This window comes from Solanum verrucosum, unplaced genomic scaffold (assembly GCF_900185275.1).
Source record: "Solanum verrucosum unplaced genomic scaffold, falcon-dt-bn FXZP01000139.1, whole genome shotgun sequence".
NCBI lineage: Eukaryota > Viridiplantae > Streptophyta > Magnoliopsida > Solanales > Solanaceae > Solanum > Solanum verrucosum.
In genome coordinates this window covers 827,393-844,031 of record NW_026020364.1, presented here as the reverse complement: position 1 = coordinate 844,031, position 16,639 = coordinate 827,393, and the positions used below count along the sequence as shown (strand labels likewise).

The following is a 16,639-nucleotide window of genomic DNA, read 5'->3' as shown; positions in this document are numbered from 1 at the left end:
CATACAAGTAGAGTCTCCAAATCTTAAGTGCAAACACCACGACTGCAAGCTCGAGGAGTTTTATAATTCTTCTTATGCACCTTAAGCTGTCTAGAAGCATAAGCTATAACGTTACCTCGTTGCATTAACACACAACCTAGACCGACTATAGATGCATCACAATAGATAAATAACCGTTTGAACCCTCTGGTAGAGTCAGAACATAAGTTGTAGTCAACCTAGTTTTTCAGTTCTGTGAAGCTTTTCTCACAATCATCTGACCACTAAAACTTAACCTTTTTCTGAGTCAACTTAGTCAACGGAGAGGCTCTGGATGAAAATCCTTCCACGAACCTTTTGTAATAGCCATCCAAACCCAAGAAGATTCTGATATCTGTAGGAGAGGTACGTCTAGGACTTTATTTCACTGCTTCTATTTTATGAGAATCCACTCGGATCCCTTCGCTAGACCTATATGCCCAAGGAAAGCAACTGACTGCAATCAAAACTCACATTTGCTAAACTTAGCAAATAACTGACGATCTTTGAGAGTTTGCAGGACAACCCTCAAATGATTCGCATGTTCTTCCTCATTCCTAGAGTAAATGAGGATATCATCAATAAAGACGATAACGAACAAGTCCAAATACTGTTTGAACAGTCTGTTCATCAAATCCATGAAAGCTACAAGAGCATTGGTTAGTCTAAATGGCATAACTATAAATTCGTAATGACCATACCAAGTTCTGAAGGCTGTTTTCGGGATGTCACTATATCTGACTCTGAGGTAATGATAACCGCATCTAAGGTCTATCTTTGAGAAATGACTAGCACCCTAAAGTTGGTCAAACAACTCATCAATCCTGGGGATGGGATACTTATTCTTGATTGTGACTTTGTTCAATTGCCTATAGTCAATGCCATCCTGTGAGAACCATCTTTCTTTTTCATAAACAACACTGGTGCACCCCATGGGGAAATACTGGGTCTGAGGAAGCCCTTATCTAGAAGGTCTTTCAACTTCTCTTTCAATTCCTTAAGCTCAGTTGGAGCCATTCTATAAGGGGGAATAGAATTAGGCTAGGTATCTGGGAGGAGATCAATTCCAAAGTCGATTTCCCTCTTGGGAGGAACTCTGGGAAGATCTTCTGGAAACACTTCAGGGAACTGATTAACTACTGGAATTAACTTAAGAGTAGGGGTTTTAGAGCTTGAATCCTTAACCCGAACTAGATGATAAAGATACCCCTTAGAGATCATCTTTCTAGCCTTAAGGTAAGAAATAATTCGACCTATAGGCGCTAAACTAATACCCTTCCATTCTAAGATTGGTTCATCTGGAAACTGAAAACAAACAATCCTAGTTCTACAATCGAGTGAGGCATAACATGAATGTAAACAATCCATTCCTAGATTGACATTGAAATCTACCATTTCTAACTCTACAAGATCTGCTGAGGTGACTTTCTGGGAGACTGTGACATGGCAATTTTTGTATACTCGTCTAGCTATGACTAGGTCACTGACTGGAGTAGAGACTGAGAAGGGTTCTGAGAGAATTTCTGGACTAACATTGAAATTGACTGTTATATAAGGAGTTACAAAGAAAAGAGTAGCCCCTGGAATTAACAAAGCATAAACATCTAAGTTAAAGACTCGAAACGTACCTGTGACTACATCAGGAGAATCTTCCTGATCCTGGCGAGCCTGAAGAGCATACAACCTATTTTGGCGTTGTCCACCACCTGTACTAGATGAGTTAGCCTGCTGAGTCAGGCGACCTGCTGGTGCTGTAGAAGTTATAGACTAAGCTCTACCATTGTTAGCTGATTGACCCTGTCTAGAAGGACAATCTTTCAACCTGTGACCAGTCTGACCGCACCCAAAACATCATTTCCTTCCTGCAAGACACTTGCCCGGATAGTTCTTACTACACTTGGGGAAAGTTAGGTAGGTTCTGGTGCCTGAAACACTCCCCTGAGACTTTAGCCTAATGCCGTAACTTTCTGATCATTCCAGAACTTGGAGGAAGAACATTAGCTGATAAAAGTGCTGGAGCTGAAGGTTTTTGCTGAAATTGCGAGCGTTTCCACCACCCGATTTCTGTTGAGAATACTCATAGTTACCTGTTCTAGCCTTTTTACTATCCTTAGCCTGTTCCCTAAACATGTCACCCTCCACCTGCTGAGCATGAGTCATGAGCCTAGATATGTTCGTACCTTCCAGCAGCATAGCATTCCTACACTCTGTTTTCACTAGGTCGGATACCCCATATAGAAACTTGTTCATTTTAGCCCTGGAATCGGCAACCATGTGAGGAGCATACCTGGAGAGTTGGGTGAACTTGAGCCCATACACTTGGACTGTCATGTTACCTTGCCTCAAATTCATGAACTCTTGAGCTTTTGCATGCCTCAACTCTCTTGGGAAGAACCTGTCCAAAAAGGTCTCACAAAAGTATTCCTAAGTGATAGGAGCTGCATCTGTACCCCTGTTCTCTTTCCATTGGTATACCAGATATGAGCTACATCCTTAGGATGATAGGATGCCAACTCTACCCTATCATTACCTGTCACTTGCATCACTCCAAAGATCTTCTTAACCTCATCTATGAAGTTCTGGGGATCCTCACCAATCTGCGATCCTAAGAACTCTGGCGGATTCATCCTAACAAAATCGCAAACCCTGGATGCCACTGATCCACCACTAGGATTTGTAGGAACTGGAACCTACTGGTTGTTCTGGTTAGTCACAGTCTGAGCCAAGAGTTGAATGGCGTTCCAGAATATTGTATTCAAAACTTCCTGATCTGGGACTGGAGGAGTTGGTTACCGTTCCTGGCGTTAGCATTCCTTCCATAGGCTCTATGAGGAGGCATGATATGAAAGCGTATAACATCGAGTTAGAATCGAGGAATTAGATCATACCTTATGCATGATAAGAGTAACAAGAAAATGAAGTTTTTCTTAAAACACTTTGCAACCTCCTTCTCATTAGATGCGGTGCACTTCACACACATGTAAAGGACTCTACTTAGTGCGGCTTTTCAGAAATCCTAGGACTCTTAAACCTAATGCTCTAATACCAAGTTTGTCATGCCCCGAAGCTATCCCCAGGACGCGGACACGGGACCTAGGATCACGAGTGACCCCAAACTAACCCTATTGGCATATCATAAGCATACTAAAGTAAACTAAATCAATAAATACTGTGCGGAAGCTAATCATGAGATACTTTGAAATGATGGGGAAATACCCATATACTAAATCTAAATATATGAAAATTGAGAGTTTGAATACAATTGAAAAGTCAAACTCAAATACTAAAGTTGATTCTAACTATGTCTGAAAATAGCCTCTAACTGACTAGAAGTGCTGGGACATGCCCCAGCTATATCTAGCAAAAACTGAAAACTAAAAACTAAAATGATAAGATAACATTTCAATTGTCCTCGAAGAATAAGGACTCACAACTAATGTTGCTAAACTGAAGATCGGGAACCGATCTATGAGTGATCTGACTGCTGAGGACATGAACCTACATCACGAGAAGATGTAGCACAGAGTATGTGTTAGTACTTGAAAGGTACTGAGCATGCAGGATAAAATAAAGCTGAACAATAACATAACTGAACAAAAGCATATATATGAGCAATGATAAAAGATTAACTGAAATATAAATATGTTAAGAATACTAAACATGAACTAACTGAATGCAATGACCAAGTTTATAACATGTTGAGACTGAAATCTGACTATATAACTGATAACATGGTCAATGTAATAGAATCTGACTGAATTGTGGGGGCTATTAATAAATGACATAAAACCATATAAGCTAAATATGGAGTCCGATGTATACACCCCATCGAGAGGACCCAATATACCATGCCAGAGGTATAGAGGCATGACTGGCGTGATCACTAAAATGTAATGCCCAACAAAGGGGACTTGACTTACAGGGCACGCAATTCTGGGACTTGAAGGTGACTGACCCTAGTGCACTCGGTATTAAGCTTCTCCCAATTGATTATGTAATTAACATTTTATGACTGAATTTCTGTAATACTGGATAGCTCAAAATATTGACATGCAAATTGAGAATGCAACATTAATATACTGATAATGAGACATTCAAAAATTGCGGCATGTATATCTGAATTATCTAACCAAACATGTGTAATTCATGAACTAAAAGAACTACAAAGCTAGGGTTCTGAATTTATGAAAGAATCTACACAAAACGATCATGAATTCATGAGAATCTGATTTGGATCATTCTAACAGCTAAAACCCAACAATTTCTAACATTCAAGAAACCCTAGGTCTAGATAATATTAAGGGAATCAAGAATCTGACTGAAATCTAGGGACCTAATGGGTGAAGGGAACCCACTAGTGAAATCCCACCTGGTGAAGAAATTCATGGAGAAATCTTTCGATTTTGGGCTGGAACTAATGAAAACCTTGTTGCGTTTTGGAACTAGGTCTGGTCGACTTCTTTCTCCTTCTACGTTATAATTTTTCTATGTTTTGGTGAATGATTTGCTTAGGCTAGATTCTAATTTAGTTAATAGGCTATAAACTGACAAAAACTACGTAGTTTAGGAGTCCAACGCATAAGGAAAAGCCAAAACAACCCCTGACTTAACTGTTGTCGGGGCCAACCTACGGATCAGACCCACGGACTGTGGATCAATCAACGGTTCGTGCTGGTTAATCGTTGATTAGAATACGGGGTGTTACAACACCATTTATCAAACTCATGAAGGTTTCAGGCGCATTGGTCAACCCAAACAACATCACTAAGAACTCATAGTGCCTATAACGAGTCCTAAATGTCGTTTTGGGTACATCCTTAAGCCTAATCTTTAACTGATGGTAACTAGATCATAGATCAATCTTAGAGAAAACTAACGCACCCTGCAACTTTCCAAAAAGATCATCTATCCGAGGCAACAAATACTTTTTTCGAATGGTGACCCTATTCAACTGCCGGTAGTCTATGCACATCCTTATACTACCATCCTTCTTCTTAACAAACAAGACTGGAGCACCCCACGGGGAAGTACTAGGATGGATGAAACCTTTATCAAGAAGTTCTTGGATTTGAGCTTTAAGATCTCTTAATTCTGTCGAAGCCATGCAATAAGGAGGAATGGAGATGGGGCAAGTGCCCGATTCCAAGTCAATGCCCAAATCTATATCCCTATCTGGAGGAATACCAAGCAAATCGGTAGGAAACACTTCCTTTAATTCAGACACTACAAGAATAGACTCAATAGAGGGAGACTCAGCCTCAATATCCTGAATATGAGCCAAATATACCAAACACCCCTGCCCCACCAGTTTCTTAGCCCGAATGAAAGATATGACCTTAGCTGACTTATGCTTGTACACCCCTTCCTACTCTAACTCTTCCCTACTCGGGATCTCTAGAGTCACACACTTAGCATTACAATTAAGCACATCATAATTAGGGGGACAACTAAGTCATGCCTAAGATTATATCAAAGTGAGTCATATCCAGAATAACCAAATCAGCCCAAGTCTGAAAACCCATAAACAAGATAAGACAAGCACGATATACATGGGTGACTATGACAAACTCTCCAATTGGGGTAGAAACATTAATGGGGGCATAAAGTACGCATATCACAAACTGCATCAAATCCTAAGGCAAACTAAAATGACACATATGAATAAGTAGAACCCGGATCAAACAAGCCAGTAGCCATCCAGTCACAGACAAGAATAGTACCTGTGATCACTGCATCAAATGCCTCAGCCTCGGTCTTGCCCGGAAAGGCATAACACTGAGCCCTGTCATCTTGACGGGTGACCTCCTTGCCTAACTGCATTGCTCTTCTACCTGCATTACAATTTCCCCAGCTTCCACGGCCTCGTTGATTTCCTCCTCGCCCACCTTGTGGACACCCTCAACCATTACTACCACTTCTCGCTGGTACCACTGCTCTAGTCTACTGCTGCATGCGGTCAGACATGTCCGCATGGGGACAATATCTCCTTATATGCCCAGGTTCTACACAATTGTAACAATTGCGGTCAAAAGATGGCCTGCTACCTGACGTAGGTTCAGATCCCTGACTATCCTGAATAAAATTCTGTCGTGGAGTTCCCGAGTAACCAACTGTAGAAGCGGGCATGGCTGAAGCAATTGGTTGGGCTGCAAGTGTCGGCCTACCTAAACCTCTGGAGTAGGAACCATGAACGTTACATGTGCTCTTGGGCTTCTTAGCCAAAGCCTTGGCATGCCCATCACGTTAAACACCTTTCACTTTGTTCACAAAGTCTGTCACTTCATTAAAACTTTTACCTGCAGAGGTCATGTGAACAAACAGTACCTGTAACTCAGAGTTTAATCCCTTGATGAATAGACGAATCCTCTCCTCCTCTGAAGTTACCAACGGATAACATATCTGGATAAGGCATGAACTTCGCCTCATAAGCAGCTACATGCATACCACCATGTTCCAAAGCCATGAACTCATCCTTCTAGTGATCCCACAAAGTCCTTGGAACATACTTTTTCCAGAAACAAAGCATGGAACTGCGTCCAAGTGAGTGAGGGCAAGACTGGCGATCTACATTCCACATTGGCCCTCTACTACTGCTTAGCCTTACCTTGAAGATGGAGGTCACAAACTCTACTCCATGCTGGTGTACAATGCCCAACTTGTGAAGCCTCTCGTAGCAATCCAAAATGAACTCATAGGCATCCTCACTCTCAGAACCATAGAACAAAGGTGACTTCAGTTTAAAAAACATAGTCAGCCTCTCATGCTCAGTACCAGTCATCACAGGACCCAATAGGGGATAGAAAAAGGCATCAGTGCCTAATGTTTTACCCATCTTGGGAACAGAAAAAACAATGGGGGGATTGGCTGGGGTTTAAGCCGCTTGCACTATGAGAAGGACTCCAAGGCCGACCAATCCCTTTAGAAAAGTCATGATATGTTGAGCTAACACTGGGTCTAAGGGAGAAATACTTGTAGTCTCAGCATGTACCTCCTTCACTGGTCCAACATCCTCTTCGTTTTCGATTTTCATATTCTCTTGTACCTCTTCTTGGGTTAAAGGTGGGGCCTCTTCTCTGGGAACATTCTCAACTCAGGCTCCACCCCTAGCGGGTGCCACTCCTCCTTAACCTCTGCCCCTTACTCTTCCTCCACCCCTGCCTCGACCGTGGCCTCTTGTTGTGGGTTCCCCAGCTGGCTTATTGATAGGGGCTACGAGCCTAACGTCATTGTATCACGTATTAACCATTTGCAGACAAAAGAGGGAAAGAGAATCAGATATCAATTTGGATCACGAGATACCAATTGATATCAAGTCATAGCACAAAGATAGAAAAAGATAGAGAGAATTCCTAAAGTCCTGTAGCCTCTTGAAGAAAAGTACAAATGTCTCTGTACCGTTCCATAAGACTCTACTAGACTCGTTTTGGTACAATGAAATCAACGAACCTAGGGCCCTGATATATACTTTGTCACGACCTAGACCGCCGTGATTGGCACCCTCACTAACCCTATGGTGGGAGAACCATTACTACAACTCGACTAAGCAACTTAACAAAAAACTATGCATTTAAAGATACAGAAACAGGTTTAAATGATAGAATAACATGGAGTTCCCATAAACTCAGAAAGCATTAAATAAACAACTAAACATAACTATTGCGGAAATTCAACCCCTAGAACTTGAATGTCAAGGTACAAAACTTTACTAACGACGCATCTAAGAAAAAGGGGTGCAACCCCGAAACTAAAACATACGAATAAGTCTAACTATAAAGTCTGTGTCCAAAAGGAATTGACTAAACAATAGAGGACCCATGGCAGCCTAGAAGAACTGACTCACCCTTGAATCCGGTCTCGATCAGTGATCTCCTAACTAAGGTCTGTCAGTAGCCGCCTGAAGATATCATGTACTCAGTGTAGTATCAGTACACAACCACAGTGTATTGGTAGGATCACGCGGCCACTCCAGTAAGCACAATATACACAAGCAATTATAACATAGACAACACACATATACAGAATGCACAAGTCAGTTATCATTTTAGAGCAACATACAATCTCCCAATATCAATGACAAGTAGAGATAAGCCTAATAATCACAAGTGATTCGCTCATGGAACCCATACCCAAACTGTTAGTGTGTCAGAACGTGACACCCGATCCAATATATGTGTCGGAAAGTGACACCTGATACAATGCATGTGTCGAAAAGTGACACCTGATACAATGCATGTGTTGGAACATGACACCCGATACAATCAGCACAACCACAATCACAACCACACCATAATGAATAGCACATATAATCACATGGTCAAGTAGTAGGCTCATTCCATGTAGTTGTTCACACATAATCATTTCATTGGGTTCGATTCACATTCCCTATTCACATACATGCATTCATACAATGAAGCAATCAACCAACATATATAACACAAACAGGAAATCGAACCATCACCTACCTCGAAACCAAGCTTGAATCCTCCTAAGACACTTCAATCTTCCCATTCCAGATTCTTTCCGCTTGTTCTTGATTTACAACAGTTAAATAATGCATGGATTAATAAACAAGGCCTAATTTACTCGGATTATAACTAAATTTATCAACCCAAGGCCAAACCCAGATCCTAATTATCAATTTGGGCTTTTTCCACCATCAACTTCAGGCCAAAACCTTCCCTCAATGATAATTACCCAAGATTCTAAGTTCTAAAAATCAAAACACGTTCTGGGGGAGTAATTATCTTACCTTTAGCACTAGAAATCGTGGGAAATCTGTCAAGAACTGCTCTGGGTCATCTCCTAACTCTAAAGAACAAAGTTTTGCAGAAAATAACAAAGATGGGGTTTTCCCTGACTTAAGTCGTGACTGTCCTGCCATAGAGGGACCCAACCTGCCACACCGGCCCCACCCTGGTAGGAATAATCCCGCCCCAGTGGCTTGTACGGAACATAAGCTCGGAATTTGAGTTCCAAGCTCCCATTTCACAACACACCTTCAACCATTGATGTTCAAAAACCACCCTTTCACGCCAAGATCAATTTTGGGAGTTTTACGCACCTAATTCAATTTTGTAAAGCCGTACAAGCTCCTTAACGTCTTGGCTATCCACCCATGTGATCAAATTCATAATTAAATCCCCCATTCGTTACTAGATTTCCCTAGACTTTACCTGACTCAGATTTTGTACAAATCTAGACTAGGCTAGACATTTAAGAGTCACTACTCAAAAGTTTAATGACCCCAATTCTTTTCCAATTGACTTTTCCATAATGACGTGAATATGTCGTTACATATTAATCATAACATAATTACAAGATAATTACAATGTGTATAACAATTTCCAAACACAAAATAAAGACTGGTCTAGCCAAAAACAAAAGGAGAAGAACAAATTTGAAAGGAACTCATCCCTAGTCTCTGATCCATAGCTACTCCGCACACGTCAATGGTGAGAACTTGTACTATAGGGTGAGGAAGTGTAGTATGAGTACGAAATATGTGGTTCTCAATATATACGAAATATGTGGTTCTCAATATGCATAGGCCGACTTAGCTCCAAATAATGAAGTGATTCTTGAATAGTATTTATGTATGTATTGTTAATCCTTTTGTTTAGAAAGATTTTTAAAGGTGTCCAACATTAGAAATTGCCTCATTCCTACTTACCGGACAATGGAGGTAACAAATGAGAAAGGGATTAAACAATGTAGATTTAGACGTGACAATCTGCTATCTAATAAGGGTTAGTTAAGCATACACCCATAGATAGACCAAGTTGTGTGGTGAAATTCCCTATTTGAAGGACCAATTAGTTAGGTGATACATAACTTAACCAACCTTGCATATTAACACTAGGATAGAGTTACTATAATTGGAATTACTGCGTTAAGAACTTGTGGGGAACACATGAACCCTAGTTTTCATCTCATATTGATATTTCAAACTACAAAGTGTGATTCCTTGTTACTTGTTACTACAAATCAATCAACTCTGATTTTATTTACAAATCCCCCCTTTTATGGAAGTAATTTGACTAAAAGTAGATAATTGTAAGTTAGCCTAAGTCTAGACCATTTCCTCGTGGGATCGACCCTAACCTAACAGTTAGGTTCTTTATTTGACAACGACCACTTATACTTCTTTAGGGAGGTGTGATTTTGGCATATCAATAAGTCAAATGAAATGTAGATGAAAAATATTATTCATTAGCATATAGCAAAGAACAATATATTTAAAGTTAAGAAAAAAGAAAGAAGTCAAATAATTTCACTTTCTAAAGGAAAGTTGCATACTTGAGCTAGTTTGGACTTTATTTTCATGCCACAGAGAAAAATGTATATTTTTTATTTCAAAGAGTGCCAAAGAGAGGAGAAATTGGAAAGATAATGAAGAAGGTAGAATAGTGGGAGGGGAGAGAAAGAGAGCAGGAAATACATAAAATTAATAAATCATTGATATTTATCGTGGTTGTATTGTTTAATTCGGGATTTTTCATTTGTTATAAAATGTGAGTCTCGACTCACTATCATTTTTTTATTATCTCAAGCATTTTTGATTAAAATATGAATAAATCGAAAAATCTGAGGGAACAAACAAATAGCAATACTGAAATAGGGGAGTGCCACATCACCAGCCTAAGATTCTCTCTCTCTCTCTCTCTCTCTCTCTCTATATATATATATATATATATATATATATATATATATATATATATAAGAGAATCCTAGTCCCGCCTATGTGGCGCCACCACAAACAGGATTCCCTTTTAAATTTATTTATTTCTAAAACTAGCCTTCCCCTATCATGAAACGTTGTGACTTTTATGAAGGATTGCGACTTTAATGAAAAGTTGTGACTTTTATGAAGAGTTAAAAGTTGTGACTTTTATGAAAAGTTGTGACTTTTATGAAAGGTTGTGACCTTTCCGAAGGGTGAGTTGTGGCCTTTTCGATAAAGCACAATAAACATTTGTCGACACTACCCTTTGTTATATATAAATAGAGGGATTTCCTCTCATTTTAAAACAATGAAAATTGTAAAGTTCTTCTTCTGCATAAATGAATATTCATGTACCTTGCTCTTGTTGAGTGGCTTAATACACCACTGAATTTGTATCAATACACTGGTGAATAGAATCGTTCTATCCCGAGAGGATCTATTCCTTTAAACCTCAGATACTAGAGGGGAATAATTTCCTTAAGGGGACACTGTTCATTCAATGGGCTCAATTTTTTCCTTTCTATTTCATTCTATTGTTACAGATCCTGGTATATTTTTTTTACAGTCATTAGTTTATGCTTATGTTATTAATTATTGTTTTAGAGTACATGCTTTAAACTTTGTTGTTTATGTTTCTGCAAAGTTATTGTTATAAGTACTTGTTAATAAAGATTAAATAACACACATTAATAGAGTATTCAACAAGTTTTCTCTACTAAAATTGTTGAAGGTACAGTAAAAAATGCCTTAAAGATCTATACTACCATCTGTTTAGGACAAAATTCAAATTTGGTATGCCATTGTTAGGACATAAAGACCTTAAAAACTTTATTGCACCTTGATGTGCGAAATGAACCAGGACAAGAAGGCAAGATTTAATAAACTTTTGACATGGGCTTAAGGATGTGCCGGATGACCTATAGAGGAATATGACTAGACTGGAGCCCTTTTTAATTTCAAAGATATAGATAACTACACAATAAGTTAATTGCTCATATTTAATATGAAACATGGACAGATTCTCAAGTTAATCCAAGTTGTAAATTCTTTTCTTGAAGTAATAGATGTGTTTCTCGACACTGCAATTGGAATAGAAGTGTAGTTATCACTCTAGTATGTTGATTTTTAAAAAACACCCAAACAAACTAAATAGTTTTGAGTAATATTTTTCCCTTAAAAGTATATACAGTAAGTTGAATGGTTGTCCAATTGATATATTTTCCCTTTAATTTCTCATTTTAATAATTACTTATGATACTTTTAAATGGGGATCTTTAAAATGGCATATGTAAAGAAAAAGGTAAGGCTGAACTTTCTACACGTTAGAATTAGAATATTTGTTCACTTTTTTTAGCCTTTTAAAATTAATTATCCCTTCACCAACGATTATTTATTTATTAGAAAATTTAATATCTCCGGTTGATGTTCATTTGATTCCCCAAAAATATCGAATAGTAATACTTCCTAGAAGCAGAAGGATAAATTATAAAATCAAATCAAATATGATTGATTGAAGGATAAATGATAAGATGTTATAATTATCATCTTCCTCTACTATATTAATGTTTGTTACTACGTAATCTTGTATGTAAGATCATATAGAGTTTTAGTTTTAATGAGTGATAGATTTTAAGTATAACATTAAATTTTTGTTTAAGTGAATGAAGAACAAGATCTGACTCAAATTCACCATACATTCTCACTTTTAACCTGAAGTTTTTTTTTCTTGAATTATTTTTTGATTTTCTATGAAATTCCATGAGTTGATCATAAATGGAACAGTGAAGATTTGTATAATAGATAATGACATGTTTAGAATTGAGATGTGATTGTGTTTTTTATTTCCCATGAACTATTTTTACGAATCTTTCTGGCAACTCAGTCACATAAATAATAAATGTATCCACAAAGGTAGTGTTAAGGTCTATGTTCCGCCTATATTTTCCACATCCCACTTGTTCGATTATACTGACTATGTGGTTTAACAATCTTTATTTTAGTTATTAGTGTTTACTTTTATCTTAGTTTCAAATTATTTATATTCCTGGTTTGTTTGCCTCATGTTTTAAATTCAGCATAACTATATTATTATTTTTGTTTTTGAAATTACACCTCCTAATATTAAATAGATTGTGTCATTTAACAATTTGGCTTTTAATGAGTGATAGTTATTAAAGTAGAATTTCATAATTAACTTTATTCTGTTTATTGAATTATTTCTACTTAAGGTATGTTGAAATTTATTTCTTATTATATTGAATTGAAATAAGAGTGTTATGTTAAAAATTGGATTATATATTTAGCTTATAGTTTCAATTTTAATTATTTTGTAGTACAATTGATATATTGTTTTTGTCAAACATTTGAGTTATGTTATGACATTATATTTGTAGGTTTTATCCTTTGGCCAAGTAACTCGTTTATGATGTTCTTATAAAATGTGTTCTTTTACTTATTTAAAGTAATTGAATTAAAATTTTATTAATTGGAAAATTATATATCAATCTTTTTTTACATTATTAATTACAAATATATAATTATTAATTAGTATATTTTAAAAAAACTATATGTATCTTAAAAACCTTATTTAGTGTCATCTATAAAGACACATATTTTTCATATACTAACTTCAATTTTTTGATGATTAAATTTATTTCAAAATTAATTTAACTGGAATTGTACTTGTGCAACCAAACAATACGCCTGTAATTACATTGTAATTATATTATGAAAAACAAATAGGTTATCATAATTATTATATTGAGTAATTATTATGTTGTGTAATTATAGAATTACAAGGGTGGCAATTACATTAATTGTAATTAACATGTAGCTTTTCAAAGAGATCCTAAACAATTTAAGAATGGTAACAAATTCAATTTTGTTATATATTCTTGTTTTCAGCCTTGATAATTTTTTGAAAGTATTTTTTTGATCTTCTATGTCATGCCATGAGATGAGATTAAATGTAATAGTGAAAATTCATATCGTCAATCCTAACTTATTGTCAATTGAGGTATGATTGTGGTTTCTTTGTTTGTATGAGCTGTTATTTAAAAATAATTCTTGCAACTCTTCTTGGAAAACTCTAATTTTAATCTGATGGTCTTCTGTAAAAATATCTATATACACAAAGGAAATGTAAAGGTTTGTGTACATCCTATTCTTTTCAGAAAACACTTGTAATATTACACTGAATATTTTGTTGTTGTTTACCAATGTATGTTTTAGTCATTGTTGTGTACCGTTATTGTGTTCTTTTATTTCAATAGTATCTCTATTTCTCTGTCATATGTTAGTTATTATTGTTTACTTATTCTTCTTTTTCTAATTTTTATTTAAGGTGTTTTATATCTTATTAATTCTCTATTTTCTGCTAAAAGTTTGAATCATTATTTACTTTTTTAGAGAGAGGAAAAGAATAGAACTGGATTTCACTTAAATAATCAACATCAGAAAAGGAAATATGAGTTTTTCCGATCAATCGACTTATCCTCCACATTTTATGCCAATGTCATTTGCTGATGGTGATGCTGGAGGTGTTTGGCCTCATTCTCCGATGAACTATGATCGATTTGAGTCCTATTGTTAGTTTGAGCATGCACCTTTTTTCAAGATATTGACAGATTCCGTTAACAACTTGCCAAATTCTATAACATTCCCATCTATTAAATCTAGAGTGAAATCACCAAATCTTCAAGAAAGCAAAGGGATAAGTCATATATTTTATAAAACCCGCATGTGTGCTAATTTCTTGCAAGAAACTTGCAAGAATGGGGAAAATTGTACATTTGCTCATGGTGTTGAAGATCTGTGGGAGCCTCCTCCCAACTGGCAGGATCTAGTCTATGTAAAGGATAGAGAGTTGAATGAGGATAAGAAAAAAATGAATAGGAGGAAAATTTGCAAGATATTTTATGATGGAGAGGAGTGTCCTTATGGACATAAGTGCAAATTTCATCATGAACGTCCTCCAAAATTTAAGACCAACATACCAAGGACAGGGAGAGTTCTGCAATAAGTATCAAAACTACAGGGAACATAAGTGATCGTAGGATTATTGAGACTAGTAAGCATGAAAATGATATTGTCCGTTTTGAGATGCCTACATATTTGAAGACAAAGATATGTATCAAGTGGGAGACAACAGGTCAATGCTCCTTCCGTGATCGTTGTCACTTTGCTCATGGCCAATCAGGTAAGCTACTCTTTTTATGCCCTCACATTTTCTATCATGTATATAATTCATTTACATATTTATTGTAAATAATAAAGGCTAATAGTACTAGGTATTGATTGAGATCCTAGAGGCAATATTTTTTGTTGCTATGCAAGTTCTTTGTTAGAGATGCAATAGTTCAAATTAGAACGAGAATCTTGTATAGAATTAGAAAGAGAAAAGGCCTTCATATGATTTACCTTTTGTATCGTAATTGCATTAGAAAAGAGAAAAGACCATCTACATAAAACTTTAGGCAAAATAGCATTCAACAGTTGTATTCTTTCCTTAAACATGAAAATCTTGATGTGTTTGGGTCCATATAATATTTCAGGAAATGGTTGTGTTACAATGTCCATTGATCGGTGTTTTGCATATTCACAACTATTTATTATTCTCCAATGATGACTATCTTATTTTCTCTGAAATACTTTAGATATGTAGTTTCTCTATCTATTCATATCTAACATTTAAAATAAGTAACAATACAAAGTTAACAACATCTAGCCTACATCTTTGTTTTTATAGGTCTAACATTAAAGTAACTTGGTTGTTGCAAAATTTTACTTAACATGTAGACACAAAATATGTGAATGATGGGCTTCATGAGCTACATATCTCTTATATATTAATTTTTTTCTATTTGACTTTCTATAGTAAAATATGAGATCTATTGACTCTGATTGTGATTGCTTACTTGGAGTCATATTCTTATTTTTCTATTCAAGTCTAATCTTGTAAGCTCTTTCCTGAAGTTCTTTCTTTCTCTGCTCATTTTGCTGATATTGGCTATTTCTTTTAGCAGAGTTGCAAGCACCTGTGATGATGAATTATGTCCCTATTACTCCAAGGCCCTTCTATGCTCTGCTTGTTGCAAACACAGTGGTCAATGATTCTGTAAAAGAGGAAAAAGGAGAAAAGAAAATCCTTAAGTGGAAACCATCAAAAAAGAGCGCCGAGATATATAGAGATTGTCTCGATGGTTATGTTCCACCCCACCTCTTATTTAGAAACACCGAGAGCTGAACTTTCAATATACCGTTTCCAATCCTCATTACATAAATGGACGCATCCCAACAATGATTATAAACTAATATGGATATCATATTCATGGCGTATCATCCAATAGTAGTTTGTTATATAGTTTTTTACGTTATGTGTAAACTGTTGGCTTTTGAAATTTGGAATTGAATATTTTTTTTTGTTTTAAGGACCTATCAGAATTTCATCGAGAAAAACATAGAAACATCATAAATTTATTTTACTTTATCAGGATGGATTATCATTATTTTATATGTTATTCTTTTCTCTGAGCAGTTCGATTTATTAAAGATCGTACCTGAACACCAACAAATATACAAATGCTCATTTTTGTCTACTTTCATTGTAGATCCAAGGCCAGAAACTATTTTAAATTTTCAGATCTTTATGGGCAAGTTGACAAATTAATAGCTCATTTAGCCATGTTTTTGGTAGGCCAAATATCACGATTCAAAATCTTAGATCATGATGACACGTACATCCATTCCAAAGTAGGTAAGTCAAACCCATAGATTGGAACTAGAAGGAACGAGCTATCACACTAATAGAAGAATGCTAAAGCAAAGAACAAATACAATAAGTGAAGAGTCAAGATATACATAAAACATCCCCAAAACATTATATCAACCGATACTCGA

At 36.3% G+C, this 16,639-nt stretch overlaps 1 pseudogene; it reads left to right on the top strand.

Moving 5' to 3' along the window:
• Positions 1-14,207: 14,207 nt before the first annotated feature.
• Positions 14,208-15,986, top strand: LOC125837826 (zinc finger CCCH domain-containing protein 39-like; annotated as a pseudogene).
• Positions 15,987-16,639: the final 653 nt, after the last annotated feature.